This window comes from Giraffa tippelskirchi, chromosome 11 (assembly GCF_054371585.1).
Source record: "Giraffa tippelskirchi isolate mGirTip1 chromosome 11, T2T-mGirTip1v1.2.pri, whole genome shotgun sequence".
NCBI lineage: Eukaryota > Metazoa > Chordata > Mammalia > Artiodactyla > Giraffidae > Giraffa > Giraffa tippelskirchi.
In genome coordinates, this window is record NC_137285.1 from 101172820 (window position 1) to 101190069 (window position 17250).

Below are 17250 nucleotides of genomic sequence, written 5' to 3' on the forward strand. Positions count from 1 at the left end.
ATGGCTTTGGTTTTAAGTTAGGTGAGGAAACATGCTTGTTTCAAAAATATATATTCGAGTGGTGCAGAGGGTTTCAAGTAAAATGTAAAAGTCCTCAAGCCCATTCTCATTGCTGAGGTCCCACTAGTTATCCTTTGAGAAATTTCCCATTTCTGTATAAACATGCATGTTTATTCCAGCACAAGCTGGAATCAAGATTGCCGGGAGAAATATCAATAACCTCAGATATGTAGATGACACCACCCTTATGGCAGAAAGTGAAGAGGAACTAAAAAGCCTCTTGATGAAAGTGAAAGAAGAGAGTGAAAAAGTTGGCTTAAAGCTCAACATTCAGAAAACTAAGATCATGGCATCTGGTCCCATCACTTTATGGCAAATAGATGGGAAAACGGTGGAAACAGTGTCACATTTTATTTTGGGGGGCTCCAAAATCACTGCAGATGGTGATTGCAGCCATGAAATTAAAAGACGCTTACTCTTTGGAAGGAAAGTTATGACCAACCTAGATAGCATATTAAAAAGCAGAGACATTACTTTGCCAACAAAGATCCATCTAGTCAAGGCTATGGTTTTTCCAGTGGTCATGTATGGATGTGAGAGTTGAACTGTGAAGAATGCTGAGTGCCGAAGGATTGATGCTCTTGAACTGCGGTGTTGGAGAAGACTCTTGAGAGTCCCTTGGACAGCAAGGAGATCCAACCAGTCCATCCTAAAGGAAACCAGTCCTGGATGTTCATTGGAAGGACTGATGTTGAAGCTGAAACTCCAATACTTTGGCCACCTGATGCAAAGAGCTGATTCATTTGAAAAGACCCTGATGCTGGGAAAGATAGAGGGCAGGAGGAGAAGGGGACCACAGAGGATGAGATGGTTGGATGACATCACTGACTCAATGGACATGGGTTTGGGTAGACTCTGGGAGCTGGTGATGGACAAGGAGGCCTGGCGTGCTGCGGTTCATGGGGTCGCAAAGAGTCGGATACGACTGAGCGACTGAACTGAACTGAAGTGACTTAGCACACACGCACAAGTTAAAAAGATACTTTAACACTGTGCTACAGCTTTATTTTTCATTTGTCTATTATAATTTTCTTTTTCTTTACAGTTTATAAACTCAAAGTGCTTTCATTCTCACATTAAGCCATCAAGGTAAGGGGTGAACATTATTGTCCCTGGTTTTCAGACAAGGAAATGGATTCAGAGAAGCCGTCATCTGCCTACTGTTAGGGAGCCATTGATTGTTGGAGCCAGAACTCAAACCTGGGTTTTCTGAATTCAAGTCCATTGCTCTTGCCCCCAAACAACAGTGGCAAAGATGGATACAAGACTTCATAATCATGATAGCAAACACTCATGGAGCCCTTACTGAGAACGAAGGACTTTTCCACATGCTCTGTAGCTATTTTCTCATTGAATCTCCACAACTCTGCGAGATGAGCACCATTATTACCATCCTCAGCTCACAGACGAGGAAACTAAGTCACAGGAGCTTAAATAACATGTTCACACCCCTAGAAATTAGTGACACTGTGGCTCAAACCCAGGGTTTACTTCCAGAATCCATTCTGCACATCTACACCATCTGGCACTTCCTCTGTGTCTGACAGCGCTAGACACTCTTTACACAAGGTAGCTCATTCCATCCTCATCAGGATCCTACATTAGTACTAATTAACGTTGGACCATGGGGCATCTTCACCGATGTCTTATGCTCAGAAATATGGAATCTCCCAAAAGTACTGGGAAACTTTTAGGGCTACAAGGCCTACCTGGACCCCAGATAAATCAATCAGGGGCCATAAAAGAACATCCAAGCAAATTTTAGGGATATAAATAACAATACCAACTCTCATTCACTGAGTGCTTACTCCTTCCCAGGTCTGAGGCTTTCCATACACCTTTTTATTTCGTAACAACTCCTGGGATGGAAGGGTTGTCATCCTCACATTACAGACGGAGAACTTAAGGCTCAAAGAGGTTCAGTAACCTTCCCAAGGAAAGGGAAAGGGAAAGGGAAGTCGCTCAGTCGTGTCCGACTCTTTGCGACCCTGGGGACTGTAGCCTACCAGGCTCCTTCGTCCATGGGATTCTCCAGGCAAGAATACTGGAGTGGTTTGCCATTTCCTTCTCCAGGGGATCTTCCCGACCTAGGAATCGAACCCAGGTCTCCCGCATTGGAGGCAGACGCTTTAACCTCTGAGCCACCAGGGAAGTCCCTAACCTTCCCAAGACCACACAATTAGCAAGTAGAAGAGCCAAGACTGAAGGCAGGTCTACCTGATCCTGAAGACTGCCTTTGTTTCTGCCCAGCCTAAATCTTGTTTTCCAGACTGGCTGGGACATCGTTATCTTCTTTCCTTCACATTCCAAGGGTTGGAAAAACCCAGCTGCCTGCCTGGGGAGGAGTAGTCAAATAAGGCCTCTTCTATTCCAGAAGAATAATGGATCCTGCCAGTGTTTCGGTGTTCTCCCTGCTCTCCTGGAAAGACAGCCCCTCAGGCTAATTGTATTTATAGGCTGACTTGGCTTGGAGACCTTACCAGGATTTGAGCAACCGACTCCCACTTTGAACCCTTTGAGCCCAGTGTTTGAAATGTATCTCTTGACACTGTAATTGGCCCTGTATTACAACCAGTTGGGTCTTTGTTATCTTCCCTTCTAGACTATAGGTACACTTCAGTCCAGGGCATTGCACATAATAGGTTCTCCATAAACGAGCCCTCCAGCACCACATTGACTTGAGTTTTCAGGATCAGAGTTTCCTGGCAGGAGCTCCCCGTGTGACAGGTTCTTTCCAAGCAGTTTGTATTTAAGGTTCCAGCCCTAAACTATCCTTCCTCCTCATGGCCTGTGCAGGAGAGGGGAGGCTACAGGCCAGCACTCCGTCACTGCTCCTGAGTAGAGGCTAACCTGGATCCCATCACATCACTGCCAGCACCCAGCTGTCCATGGCGGAGGGCTGCAGAGCTGCACATGAGGAAAACCTGGTAAGAATTCAAGGGATCAGGCCAAGGACACTACTGTCGTTTGGGTTTTCCATCATTCTCAAGGGCTAAAGGGTGTGAGGCAAGCAAAGCAAGACAGGCCAGAAATGCAAAGCCTGCCAGTTGAGGACCAGCTGTACTTTAGTGCAAATCAAGGAAGAGAAATGGGTGCGTTTATGTCTATATCTGCCAAACGCTGGTTTTCAAGGCAGAGGTCAGATGCAGCTTTTCACTGGTTACGCTGAGGAAGGGAAGGGCTAGCATAGAGCTTAATCTCACATGGGCATGCTCAATGTTATGGGATGTTCTAGAAAATCCCATGGACGGAGGAGCCTGGTAGGCCACAGTCCATGGGGTCGCTAAGAGTTGGACACGACTGAGCGACTTCACTTTCACTTTTCCTTTTCATGCACTGGAGAAGGCAATGGCAACCCACTCCAGTATTCTTGCCTGGAGAATCCCGGGGATGGCGGAGCCTGGTGGGCTGCCGTCTATGGGATCGCACAGAGTCGGACACGACTGAAGCGACTTAGCAGCAGCAGCAGCAGTGGTTGTGGAGGAGGGGCAGATCACTGCACTGCCATGGAGGGCTTTGAGGGGATACCCTAGGGCTCCCGTCTAATGTCCTTCCCTCCTGGGAGACTTCCTGACCACTCCACCTGCACCCCCAGACCCTGGCAGCTGTCATTCTACTGTCTGTCTCTGAATTTGACTACTCTGAGTGCCTCATATAAGTGGGCTCATTTATCAGTAGTATTTGTCTTTTTGTGTCCAGCTTATTTCACTTGAGCACAATGTCCTCAAGGTTCATCCAGGTTGTAACACAAGTCAGAATTCCCATCATTTTCAAGACTAATACCTCATTGTATGTATAGATCATATTTGGTTTCAGTTCACCCATCAATGGACACGTGGGTGAAGATTTAAACTCCCTGATGGCATAGTTTCTTCTTGTTCTACATGCATGTTGCTGTGGTCATCCATTCACGTGTGTGTTTCTGTACTCTGTGAGTGCCCGTAGAACATCTGCCGTGTACCAGGTTCTCTGATAAGATTACGAGAGAAATCAAACTGCATCCCTGCTCTCCAAATGTTCCCAGACCCAGGCAGGGAGCTAGTTCCCCCATTAGAGCACAGTGAGGGCTGCACACACGAAGGGTGGTGGATTTCTCTGGCTGGAGAGACGGAGGTATGGATCAGGAAAGGCTTCACAGAGGAGGCAATCTTCGAGCTGTCTCTTGACAGATGAGTGGGTGATTGGCAGGCAAAGGAGACAGGGAGGGTACCCAGGCCGGAGAGCTACATAGGTGTTAGGGAGCACACGGGCTGGAGCATGGAGCAGCAAGGGGCCCCTGAGAGGCTGCAGGCAGTGCCAGTGACGGGGATGTTGGGGGGCAGAGGAGAGAGGGGGAGAAAAGCGTAGAGAGACGGGGCTTCAGGGACAGCAGGGGCCCAGAATAGTGTGGGGTCCTGTTCACTCTACTTCAGGGGGTGTCAAGGGGCCATACCCAGAAAAGCCTCACTGAGAAGCTCCCATGGAAGAGGAGTTTAACCACGCCAGATGACTGAGCCCATGATTTTCACAGTTATGACACCTCTTGAATATAGTAATCCAAAGGTGCAGGATCCCTGACCTAAGGAGGATTAACTGGGCCCCTAGCTCAGGCCACACCATGAGGAGGTCTTCAATGTGCCAGCTGTGTTCAATGGGGGCTGGTGTTGGCATCTGGTACCTAAGGAAGACCACTCACCTACTGGAAAAACCACAAGCTTAAATATGCCCAGACACACGGGGTCAGGGTAACCAAGAAAACCGGCCCTGGCTTGCAACTGAGGAGGAAGTAAAACACCCATTGAATCTGAAACATTGCTGCAGGAAAGAGCTAGGTGTAACCGGAGACTCTCAGAAACTTACTTAGGAGAAAAGTAGGGGACCTGGACTTGAGTCAGGACGCCTGATTTAGATTCTGGTTTTCTTAATTACCAGGTGTGTGACTTGGGGAAAATTGCTTGACCTCTCTGAACCTGTATCTTCATCTGTCAAAGAGGCATGACAAGACCCGCTTTATTTATTTTTCATTAGAAATTCAGGAGTGATCCAAATAAATCAGAGAATGGAGGTGATTACACCTGTGAGGTAATGACATCTCCCTGAGCCCCCCGTATCTGATGCTGACATGAGCCATTCATTGGAAATGACAAGATGGGGGTGGCTTGCAAAATGGAAGTGGAGCAGTAGTATGGAGGGAGGTGGAGGAGTCGAGAGCTCCGGAGACACAGACATGGGTGAGAGGTTCCCCAGGACTTGGATGCTAGTAGCCGAAATTTACTCAAGAGCTGCTCTGGGATGTCCTGGTGATGGAATCTGGACCGAGATCGTGTAAGAGGTGACTGCCTGGGACCTGTTCTCTGTGGGCAGAAATAGCAGAGGTCATTGAGAGTTAGTGCCGTGCCAGGGGTCCCAGAAGCACAGCAACAGATCTGAATTCAGGAAGGAAAGTTGGAGTCTCTGCAGTCTCTCTGCAGGGTTCCTCATCTGTGAATCTGAAATAATACCTGCTTTGCCTGGTGGCATTAAATGTCAAAGTGTTCTTTAAACAATAGAGAGCCAGAGATAAGTTTGTTTCTTATATTGCCCTTCCCCATTTGGGCACTAAAAGATGGTGCTGTCTTCACGAAAAACTTGCAGCTGTTCTCACCAGTGCTGGGCTCATGGGGTCCACTCATCTGCCCAAGACACTTGCTGTTTGCCTGCCTCGGCCGCCCAGTCCGCCTATAAAAGCTAAGAATACATCATAAAACTGCTGTAAGGTTTTATGAGCCCTTTTTCCTTCCCAGGGACCGATCTTGGGGCTGTGAATCATACCAGCGCTGGTATGTGGGGCTCAGAGTATGGAGCCAGGAGGAGGCAAGCAGATGGGTTGGAGAGAGGGGGCTTTGTGCGGGTGTTTGGAGAAGGAGGATTGTGCTGTTTCAGAAGTGTTTTAATCTGGGTGACCTTGGCTGCCACCTTGGTTGGGCCATTTAGTCTGGCCCAACAGACAGGAAGGTAAAGAAAAAGGGGGGAAAAAGATGTTGTAGTGCAATATACAAGTTTGGAGTCAAACAGACCTTGGTACAGGTCTCACCTCTGCCATTTTCTAGGTGTGACTAGGCAGGTTGCTTAACCTCTCTGAGCCTTAATTTATCATCTGCTAAATGGGGATAATGATAGTACTAAGCTTATAGGCTTGTTCAAATGAGATAAACGGAACAAAGTGATCGACATGTGCCTCACATTACAATTATGTTTTGCACAGTGTTTAGAAAGTAGTAAATGTCCAATGAATATGTATAAATGAAAAAACAAATGCATGGAATGAACTAGTTGAAGAAGCAGAAAAAGAAGATGGGAAAGAAGGTCTATCTCAAATGTCACCTCCTCCAGGTTGTTGTTGTTCAGGCCCTCAGTCATGTCTGACTCTTTGTGACCCCATGGACTGCAGCACGCCAGGCTTCCCTGTCCTTCACCATCTCCTGGAGCTTGCTCAAACTCATGTCCATTAAGTCAGTGATGCCATCCAACCATCTCATCCTCTGTTGCCCCCTTCTCCTCCTGCCCTCTATCTTTCCCAACATCAGGATCCCTTCCAATGGGTCGGCTCTCCACCTCAGGTAGCCAAAGTATTGGAGTTTCAGCTTCAGCATTAGTTCTTCCAATGAATATTCAGAGTTGATCTCCTTTAAGATTGATTGGTTTGATCTCCTAGCTGTCCAAGGGACTCTCAAGAGTCTTCTCCCAGCACCACAGTTCGAAGACATCAGTTCTTTGGCACTCAGCCTCTTTTATTGTCCAGCTCTCACATCTGTACATGACTACTGAAAAAACCATAGCTTTGACTAAATGGATCTTTGTAGGCAAAGTAATGTCTAGGTCTGTCATTGCTTTTCTTCCAAGGAGCAAGCATCTTATAATTTCATGGCTGTAGTGACCATTCACAATGATTTTGGAGCCCAACAAAATAAAGTCTGTCACTGTTTCCAATGTTTCCCCATCTATATGCCATAAAGTGATGGGACTGGATGCCATGATTTTCGCTTTTTGAATGTTGAGTTTTAAGTCAGCTTTTTCACTCTCCTCTTTCACCTTCATCAAGAGACTCTCTAATTCCTCTTCGCTTTCTGCCATAAGGGTAGTGTCATCTGCATATCTGAGGTTATTGATATTTCTCCCAGCAATCTTGATTCCAGCTTGTGATTCATCCAGCTAGGCATTTCTCATGATGTACTCAGCATATAAGTTAAATAAGCAGGGTGACAGTATACAACCTTGACGCACTCCTTTCCCAATTTTTAACCAGTCCATTGTTCCATGTCCGGTTCACCTTCTCCAGGAGTCCTTCTCTTACCCTCTCCAGCTTCCATTTTCCTCACCCACAATTTGAGGTTTTGAGATTAGCTCATTCTTAAGGTCTTTCCCAGCTCTCATATTTGAAGATTCTTGATTCATTACTTCATTCATTCCTTTATCTTTATTTACTGAGCATCTACTATTTGCTAGGTGTTCTAACTATTGTGAACAAAACACAGGAAGCCTTTGTCCTCTTGACATTTGCTTTCTAGTGGTGGTAGAAGTGGGACATACACAAAACATGACAAATGAATACATTATATAATAAACTAGAAGTTGTCAAGTGCTATGGAAAACTGGAAAGCAGGGTGAAGATGCTGTACACAGGGAGAAGGGTATTTCAGTTTTAAGTAGGGAGGTCAAGGGAGGTCTCCTTCAATATGTTGCCTTTGGGGCAAAGACTTAAAGGAGGTCAAGGAGTAAGTTGTGCTGATAGCCGGGTAAGTCTAGAGGGAACAGTCAGAGCAAAGGCCCTGAGGCTGGAGGGAGTCTGGTATGACAGAATAGCAAGGAGTTTCCAAGCCCATTCTCGCTGAAAAAGAGAGCACAATACAAAAAGGCATTCCCCTCGGTTGACCAGGAGAGGACTCCTGCTGTGGTCGATCACCCCTCTTATGGACCTGCATCCCCAGTCTTCCTGTGTCTTGTCCTGGCCAAGCTCTCCTGCCTGAGAATAGAGAGTATTGAGGAAATTTCCTTTTAAATGGAATAATTTAATGTTATCAAATCCTTTGCTGGGCAGGGAGGATTGAGGAGCAACTGCTAATTATGCATCTTCACCCAGGAGAAAGCAGCAGGTGAGGAAAGTGGCAGCAGTGGGCAAAGGCAAGGAAAGGGAGCTGCTCCGATGGGGGCCAAGTGCAGTACCGCCTCCCACTTGGCTCCGCCTTGTGGTGGGAGGAGGACTGGACAGGGACTCAGGACACCTGGTTCTCACCGAGACCCAGGTGCCAGCTGGGAAACCTGGCTCAAAGCATTTCACCCCTAACCTCTGTTTCCTCCTCTCAATGACTTGAGATATCTGATATTCTCCAAGTCTAGCAGTCATGTGTCTGTCTTTCCCACAAGACTCTAGACTCTAAGCAGGGCAAGTCTGATTCATCTTTAATCCTCAGCATCTATATCGTGGGGACCACGTTTAATACATAGATGGAGGGCTTGGTCTTAGAGGAAAGGGCCTGTCTAGAGCCTGGGGACTTTGTCAAGCAGGACTTTATTGGGAAACAGGCCCAGGCTCAGGCCCTCTGCCTGCTCTGGCCTTAGATAGCCTGCCTGACTGTCCATTGACCCCTTCTGCCACAGGACCTTCTATCCAAGGGTAGTTGGTGGGAAAAATCAGCTTGTTTCCTTTTCATTAACTTTTCTCAGTGGGCTGTGTGTAGGGGGAGAGGATGCTGGGAGCTGGTTAGACAGGGAGAGGGGGTTCGGTGGGGGGAGACAAGCCTGGGGTCAGCCTCTTCCTCTGAGAGGAAGGCCAATTCACGCCCTCATCTTCCTCACTCCTCCTGAGTTCAAAGCTCTTCCTGGGAAGATGCCTCCCAGCCCCCAGTCCTGGGTGTCTTCAGTCTTGCTGTGGTGTCACTCAGACTGGCCGCCCTAATGAAGGAAACCTCCGTTCCTGCATGCACCCCTATGATCCTCCGGAGGGAGGCCCGGCCGGCTGCATGCAAGGCCCGTAATTGCCCGGCTATTGATCTGTGGATGGTGATTCTGAAGCCGCATGGCTGCTCCACAGGGAGACGGGTGGTGGGATGTGGTGCTTCTGGAGGAGTGGCCTTGACTGCCAAGGAGCTTCTGGGAAGTTGCAGTGGCCCTCATGTCTGCATGGCTGTGACAGGGCTCTTGGGGCTGGAGCCTGTGCATCTGCTGCTCCCCAGTTTGTGATCGCCAAGAGGGTAGGGAACTGGGGGAAGGGTCTCATTCCTCATTCCGACTGGCTGGCAAAATGGGAGGGGGAGGACAGGAAGCAAACTCTTCAAGCAGGACCCGCTCCACCTTCTCTCATCAAAGAGCCGAGGCATCGTTGGTGACCCGAAAGTGACATTTCAGGCTGGTGTGTCAACTGAAGTCCTTTCCCATGGGAAAAAAGGCTCCAGATGATTGGGCCACATCCAGGTGGAGATCCAAGCAGAGAGTACCTGGGCCACTGACTTTAAAAAAATAATGAAGGTAAAGAAGATAAAGCCTAAATTCAGCACCTTATTTACGCGGCCTCAGTCCCACACAGAGAAATCCTCTTAAGCCCTCACTTGTCTCCCCAAGACAAGGCTCTGAGATTCAGGGTAAAGATGCGGGGCCTGGAGCTTTAGGTGTTCCAGTGACAACTCATGAGACCTCTGGGGAGTTCTTCACATCATCTGAGTCTGTTAGCGCGTTTGAAAATGGGGATTCCGACGGAACATGGGGATTCCGACGGAACAGGGTAGGTGAGAGAATTATGTGAGAAGGCAGATGGGAAAATGCTTTATAAACCATAGAGCCTGAACAAAAGTTGGCTATTACTATTTTGTTCGTTTTTAGCAGCTCCCAAGAAGCAGCCTTTCAAATCAGAATTTGTAATATTAATAAGGTTTTTGTACGTGGGTTGCAGAAGCCCACCATAATAATCTCTGCTCCCAAAAGGCAATGAGAGTTTAGAAGGTTTCAACAGTTTCCTCAACTCTCCACCCAACACCGGCCAACATTCAGGCCCCCACGCCTTCCAGAGAGCTCCAGAGACCGTGAGCAAGTGACCTGACCTCCATGGGTCTCACCAATTTGAAGCCCTGTGAGCTCCGACATATACTTCACTGGAAGATGCCTTTCTATTATCTTTGCCGCTTCTCTTCCGCCACTCCAACTCTTCCCCAGTTCCGAACCTTTCCTTCTCCTCTCTGGGGATCTACCGGGCCACGCTGAAGATTCCCTCTGCTACCCTCACCCACAAGCTCCCTTGCCGCATATTCTTTGGTGTTTGGGCCAAAGAGATTGGTGTCCTTTCCCCAGAGATGTCCCTGAGACTTCTTAGAGTGGCTGGGAGGGGGAAAAAGGTCTCATGTATTTTTGGTACCAGAGACAATCAGATAATTGTGCAATTAGCAGTAATTTGATCGCTCCTGTAATTTCCTTTTAACAAGAGCCCCCTTTAAAAAAAAATTAGAGGGATTACTTCTTTTTTCCCTTGTTGTTGTTTTGTCTGGAGTGTCTGTCATCAGGAATTTGGTCTGACTCCCACGCACTCCGCGAGGCAGCGAGGGGGCAGGGAAAGATGCGGGAGGCAGAACTCCTCCGGGAGACGATGTGCCTGGCGGCCCGGCTCCCCGCCCGAGCGCAGGCAGCGGGAGGGACCGCTGGAGGAGGCTACTCGGGTATCCGGAAATTGACTCCCGCTGCCCGCCTACCACCCCACCCCCTCCAACGTGCCCCTAGGTCGCTGGCAAGGGACCCTCAGGAAAGACACCAGAGGTTGGGAGGGTGCAGCCGGGCTCACGCGGGCTTGGTGAGGAGGCCTTTCTGTTCTACGTCGCGGCCAGGGTGCAGGGGCCAGCGCTCCAGGGTCCATCGGGCGCAGGCCAGGGCTCCGCACCATTGCCCCTCACTCCGTGCCCAACCCTGCCCCGTGGGCTGTGGCACAGAGGTGACAAACACCCCCAAGGCCTTGTGCCCAGTAATTACCAAGCAAACTCCCGGCGACTTCCTCTTCCCACCCCCGGCACGCCTGCTGCGTGTTCCCTGATTCGGGGCCCGGCTGTACAGTCAGCGCCCGGGGTATCTGCGGGGACCCGTAATGCTCTGGAGTTGCCCAGGACTTTGCAAGGTAAGCACGCGCCGTGCTGCTCGCCTGCCTGGGGCGCGCGGATCGCCTGGCGCCCGCCCTCCCTCCTCGGGAGGATGCGGGGACTGGAGGCTGCAGAGGCTGCGGGGGCTGAGCGGAGCCAGGTGGGCGAGCTCCGATTCCGCCAAGCTGAGCTGGCTGCCCGGCGCTAATGGGGCCGGGATGCGGGAAGCCGGTGGGGACGGGGTGCCCTGCGGCGGGAGAGGGGCCACCTGGTCACGTCCCCCGGGGAAGACGGTCTTGGGGGACCTGGGCTCCTCCTTGTCCCTTTCCTCCGGTGGAGAGGCGCCTCATTGATGAGGCTTGTCATCATCCTTCAAGTGTAATTTTTTTAAATTGCAAAAATCTTACAGAGCTATTAACCTCAAAAGAGTTTAACATATGGCAGACCGAGTCTCCCTCTTACCCTAATTATAAGGCTTGCAGTAATGGGGCTGTCTTTTAAGTTACAGCTGCTGCGCTTTTGGCTTTTGCTAACATTACATCCTATTAAAGAGCTACATTAAATGCATGCAAATTGCCAAAGCGACCGCGCTCTCCCGACCAATAAGGGGGACGGATTGCAGCCGAGGCGGCGATATCGAGGGTCAGGCTCACCCTGCCGCGAGCGCCATATGATCTATCAATCAAACTCCTCTCATTAATTAACTAATTCATTAAATATCTTTATATATGAAGGCCCGGCCAGGCGGAACATTGTGTTGACAGGGACGTCCCGTCAGCACTTAGCCCTGCGCGCTCCCCTCCCCTCCCGCACAAATCACCCCATGACTAAGAGAGGTCAACTTCCCAGTGTCTGCAGGGACAAACGCAAACGCTGTGCCCGGGCCCACCCCTGGGGGCGCCCTCTTTGGCCCACCCTGCTATTGACTCAGTGTTATGACCCCGCCCTGCCCTCTCCCTGCAGGGTTGTGATGAGCTGTATTTATGGGTCTGCTCTCTTGGCTTCCCTGGCACCCTGGAGGGTTGGGACTGGACCAGATATGGTTAATCTTGGAGCGCCAGTGCATAACAGGGGACCTAACATCTGGAAGATGCTCTAAATATTTGTGGAGGGAAGCCATGCTGTATCAGAGCGCTTTCCTCTCTCCAGTAGTCCTGGAGAGGCACTGTTGGAGCACTAAGGAGGCTGACAAGCTCTCTGACCAGTTCAGAGCTGGTCATCCACCTAGTCACAATCTCAGACACTGAAGCAAACTCTGGCAAGAAGAACGAAGCAATGTCATTCTGTAAACAAGGGAGAAACATTTTCGAATGGAGGGTGGGCTTCCTTAGTTGTTCATGTACGTATGCTGCTGCTGCTAAGTCGCTTCAGTGTGTCCGACTCTGTGCATATATCCGTACATATTTTGGAGCAAACTATTATATAATCACTCCTTTCCTATATTATCTTACTTAGTATGGACATCCACTTTGCCGGGTGGTTATTTTTTACTTCCTAGGCTAGGGAAGAAGAAAAAGAGACTCAGAAAGAGTAAGTAACTTGTCCGAGGTCAAGCGGCAGAGCCAGAATTCAGACTCGGGTTCGCTGGATCCAAGACCAGCGCCTACTGCTCTGTCACCGGCATGTAAAAAATAACGCTTGAGAGATCAGTGGATGTACTGCTCTCCTCGGTCGCCCGCTGTTCCCCCTTTGTTCCCACAGTTGTCTTTCTCTCCTTGCTTTGCAGCAGTTGCTGTCACTGCTGCCTTCTCCGCTGAACTGGTGGGTCTTTGCTCTATGTTTGGGAAGATGGAGGTCACAGCACACCCCACGATCAAGGCTGCTGGCTCTTGACTGTGCTTAGAATGGCTTGGAGTGGTTTTCCATATATAGCACCAGGGCATACAAAACCTTAGAGCTGTGTTATCTGGCAAAGACCTGGGCCCTGAGCAGCTGGGTGCAAGGAATAGGGATGGATGGGCAACTCCAAACCAGTTCCTGGAGAACACTTCCCTCTGAGGTGCTGGTCCCTTTTAGAGAGCGCAGTCACAGGTGAGAGCTGCAGATCAAAATCCAGAGGGTCTCTGCAGATTTTAGCCTTGGTTCCTGCTCTTCGGCTCATGTAAGTTCCCAAGCCACCCAAATGAAGTGAGCTGTGCCAGGAAACTTCCAAAGCCTAGGAATTCCTGGGAAAACTCATGCCCAGATTCTTCTCTGCTCCCTCTCACCCACCTCTCTCCATCTCATGCACTCTCTTGCCCTCCTGAGGATGGGGCTAATGGACTTCGGCTGTTAGCACCCGGGATGTTGGGCACCAACCTCGCTGTGGGTCTCTAGAGCTTCCTCTGGCCCCCTTGGTTCCCAAGAATAGTTTTGGAATGGGGCGTGCTGTGCTAATGGGAGTTAATGGTAACCTCGGAATCAATTTTCCCTCCCAGAAGAAAATTCTCCGGTCTTAGGCGGCACAGACTGTAATAGTGAAAATGGCTCTAGATTTGAAAAATTGGCACGTTGTAGTCCAACAAGGCAATTTTTGAATTGTTCCATGCAGCTGTGTGCCTCTGGATGCTATGCTGCTTGCGTCCTAAAGCTACAGGATGGAGAGCAACTTTCCAGCCAAAAACAGCTCTGATGCGGTTTTTTTCTTTTCTCACCCCAGCCTGAATTCACTGTTTTTGTTCGTCTGCCCCCAGTCCTTGGAACTTTTGTGTCTGCCTTAGCAGCTGCCAGGGCTATTAGGTGAGAGAGAGAGACATGGCCTTCTGTAGAACCTCACTCCTCAGGGCAATGGCCTTGGGAAGAGGGTTTCCTGAAGATCAGGGAATTGTGCACAGGCTGCGAGGAGAAGCCTGGACATTCAGAACTGCAGCTCCCAAGCAGCCTTTCCTAGACCTTGTCAAAGCTGAGTCTCTTGGACCCAAAAGAGGGAATGTCTGCTGTGCATGATACTTGATCTTGATGTGCTGTGTTTCCTGTATTATAGCATGCAAACCATTTTGTCTTGTTTCTATAAACAGTAAAATGCAAAGCAAGCCTTTTTAGAATAAAAATATATGATCTATATTTCAAGTAATAGAACAACAGAATGGGAGAACTGCAAGGCAGCTTACCACTTACTTGGTGAATGTCCTCATTGTACAGATAGGGAAATGGAGGTGGCCCAAGGTCACATGATCTGGTTGGTGGGGAAGAACTTGCTCTCACTGTTGGATGCTCCAGGCTTTGGATCATGGTCCAAGTGGCCAGGGAAACCTGTTGTTGTTTGATTTCTCTCTTCCTGTGGCCAGAGCTGTCTACTTTCAGCTTATTCCCCCTCCCGTGAGTTCTCTTAATGGTGGGCCTTGTTTGGTGACTCAAAATTAGAACCACATAATGGTTGAAGGGCTTCCCAGGTGGCAATAGTGGTGAAGAACCCGCCTGCCAATGCAGAAGACCCATGAGATGCGGGTTCCATCTCTGGGTTGGGAAGAATCCCCAGAGGAGGGAATGGCAACCCACTCCAGTAGTCTTGCTTGGAGAATCCCATGGATAGAGGAGCCTGGTGGGCTGTAGTCCATGGGGTCTCAAAGAGTTGGACATGACTGAAGTGACTTAGCATGCTTGCATGCATGCAGTGGGTTGAAATGAAACTTGGAACAAGTGCCAAACTGGACCCTGACCTGATAAACCGTCTCCCTGCTCTGCTCCACCCATACCCACCCACTCCCCCCCCCCCGCACGCCCATTTCCCCTGTGACCTCTGCATGCCCGTGGATCCTGTCATCCCTTGACTCCTCCAGTCCAGGCTCCTTCCTGTGGCTTCTCATGTGATTCATGAGATGACTTGTGCCTGCGTCTCCAGTCTCACGTCTCACAACCATTGGCCTTCCTCCCTGTACCAACCTGTCTTCACCCCATCTGTTGCAGGAAGGGGGACCCCTTCCAGGGCCCGAGAGTGAGCTCTTGTCTGACACTCGGAAATGAATTGTCCCAGGAGACACACATGCAGACAAAGTAAGAGACTTTATTGGGAAGGGGCACCTGGGTGGAGAGGAGCAGGGTAAGGGAACCCAGGAGAACTACTCTGCCATGTGGCGCTAGTCTTGGGTTTTATGTTGATGGGATTAGTTTCCGGGTTTTCTTTGGCCAATTACTCTGACCCAGGGTCTTTCCTGGTGGTGAACGCATTGCTCAGCCAAGATGGATGCCAGCGAGAAGGATTCTGGGAGGTGGTAGGAAACATGGCTTCTCCTTTTGAACTTTCCTGAATTTTTCCGGTTGGTGGTGGCTTATTCCGTGTTTCTTGCTGGGACATCCTGTCATAAAATAACTCATGCAAATGGTTACTACGGTCGCCTGGCCAGGGTGGGCGGATTCAGTTAGTGTGCTTCCCCCAATACATCCAAGTGAGTTATCCTGTCGCATCTTGCCCTCGTGCACCTTTACATTCCTTATTTGCCTTTGCACATTCAATTAGAGCTCAATTATACCCTCCTCCTAGAAGTCTCTATTTTCCCCAACCTGTCTCTCTCCTTCCCACCTCCATTCACCTGGCCAGATCCAACTCCTCCTTCCCTCTCAGCTGAGACACCAGATTCTCTTCCCAAGCCTGCATCGGGAGCTCTCCCTGCGCACCCCGAAGGCATCCTTTACTTCCTCTGTGCTGTCATTCTCCACTGTACACCATTGTACACCACTGTACACTATATAATTGTTTGAATCTTTTCAATTTGAATCTTCCATGAGAGTAGAAGCTCCAGAAGGGCAGGGCTGTGTTCTATTTACTGTTTGTGCTCAGCACCCTAAGACTGTCTGTCTCATGATAAGCCCTCCTTGAGTAGTTGAACGACATATAAAAATGCTGCTACTACCACAATGAATAACAACCAATGTTTATCGAGCACTTTTTCCTGTGCCGGAAACTATGCAAAGCACCTTATGCGCATCGCCTAATTTCTATTAGTTCTTGTATGAATTGGACGAGGCGAGAAACAAGAGATTCTAATCCTGGCTTTGTCTCCAGCTGCCTATGTGACTTTCAACAATCCCCGTGGTTTCCTCATCTTCAGAATGAAGGCGAGAGAAGGGGGCAGGCAGGCTTCATTTCTCAGTTCTTTTTCCTAGGCAAAAAGGGAATCGAGAGTCAGTCTACACGGGCCTGGGGGAATCAACCCTCAGGATTCAGAGAACCGGCAGACACAGAGGGTCAACTTTCTAGTGCAGGAGCAGGAGAGGGATCTGGCTGCGAGGCTGGGAAGGGCAGCGGGTTGCTCTTCCATGCTGTGGTAGAGCTTCCACATAGAGAAGCCCGCTGCTAGCTGAGTCATTAACGCTGGTCTCCTCGCCGTCACCTCGGGCATTGTCTGATTTAAGTGTAATAGCTTGTTTGGTGGATTTCGCCTTCTATAGAAATCCCCCCAAGAGTGAAGTGCGCATTCAGCCGGGAGAGCACAGGCCTTTGTGCGCTGATGGCCTGGCCTCGACTCAATGTGTTTGGAGTTGGTTATCAAAGGGGAGGATAAATTAGAGCGCATGGCTGAGAAGAGAGGAGGAGGGGGCCCTTTCATGAGCGGGGCTGAGCACTTAGGCAGCTGACTTGGGGCTGGGCAGCCCCCGAGGCCGGCCCTCTTGCCTTTTGGCAGTGGCGGTGCTAAAGGCAGGCTTGGCTGTACCCTAGAGGAACCTAAATTCTGATATCCCACCAAGCCTTGGGCGGTGGGGATGGGAGCTGGGCAGGAGGAGGGGCTGAGAGTGATGCTGATAACAGAATAGGCTCCAAGGCTTGGAGGAGGGTTTCTGGGGGACTAGTGAGCCCAGCACCTTCCCTCCTTGCCCTACTTTCTGCCCCCTGCCCCGACTCCTCCCTGGATTTATTGAAATCATGTTCTGATGGTACCGAAAACTCCAAGGGACCTCTTAGTCTTGCGGATGCTGCTTAGGGACTCCACCACCATCTGCCTCCCTCCAGTCCCCAACACACACTTACTAGCTGGCTCTCAGGGCAGTTTTATGGAGTGTAGTGGCCAGCCAGAGCTATGGAGCTCCCAAAATAGGAGATCCCGGGCACTCGACCCTCTCTCTGGTCTTGGCTTCTGATGTTCAGATTTGGAGGCAGAGCTGGGCACAGCTGTCAGCTGAGCCACAGGCAGGGCTGCTGAAA